Below are 1,154 nucleotides of genomic sequence, written 5' to 3'. Positions count from 1 at the left end.
CTGCATCCTGAGAGATGTGAGTCATTGACAGTATCCATAGGGAACAGTGATCTCATGTTGGACTCGAGTTAGGTATGACAGTTTCCATATGGGACTTGCATCCATTTTTGGATTTGGGTCAGGATGGGGTTGGCTCAGCCCTGATATAGAATATACGAGTACCCCACGGAGTCGCTCTCTAGCCGGTACTGTATATTCCTGGCTCCATGAGCAAGTGTTTTACTTGGGATTTTAAATCATCTGTGTGCGCATATTTGTACATATATCGTTGCTTATGTATTGAGCGAAGTCGCTCACGCCCCTGTGTTTGGTATTTGTGGTATACCTTGTGGCGGGGCAGGTTTGAGGCTGGACGGTCCGGGCGGCTCTCAGCAGGGTTGAGGATCCGAGAGAGCGAGGTTTAGAGGGTAGGGATTTGTTTACCCCGAACCTTCGATTTGGTTGTATAAGAGTATTTATACACTTTTGTCATCGTCGGTTGTATTATGCCGATTGGATTTGTTGTATTTTAATTATCCTCTCCTTACGCTTTAAGTATTTTGCATGCGCTTTATTATAACTCTGATTAGATAGTGGATCCGGGTTGGGTCACTATAGTCAACCAAATAATGAGATCGATATATGATCTAACTCAACTGAGCAAACCTCATGAGGATGCAAGAAAAATATTATATAGATTGGTTTACAATGCAAAAGATTAAATCTTTGAACTTCTTCCGAATTTGATTTTAGATGATGAGACACCGTGTGATGATATTCGAAGTGATGAAGTATTCATATATAACCCACTTACTGCCACAACAAAAGGAATCACAAATGAAAATGTTACACGACACTGGGATACTAAGAACAAAAAAGAAAAAGGAAAAGCTCAAATTTCAAGTAAGGTTTTATTTATTCAAAATTTTATTCATATACTCGTTATATAGTTAATCTACCGCTAAGTTTGTAATTTTCTTGGACTTGCTAGGTGCATTAGTGTTAGCGATAGATATTGTAAATATACTTAGTTATTTGATTCTATCCTTCTATATCTCTGTTTAAATTAGGAGTTTATTTATGCTTATCTAGTCTTGATAGGCCATTCATATTGTTGTATATATACACTTACCCTTGTGATTAATAAAATCATTTAGTCTCAATACTCTATATGG

This window comes from Henckelia pumila, chromosome 4 (assembly GCF_033568475.1).
Source record: "Henckelia pumila isolate YLH828 chromosome 4, ASM3356847v2, whole genome shotgun sequence".
Classification (NCBI taxonomy): Eukaryota; Viridiplantae; Streptophyta; class Magnoliopsida; order Lamiales; family Gesneriaceae; genus Henckelia; species Henckelia pumila.
The sequence above is the reverse complement of the archived record's forward strand: the minus strand, read 5'-3'. Positions refer to the sequence as shown.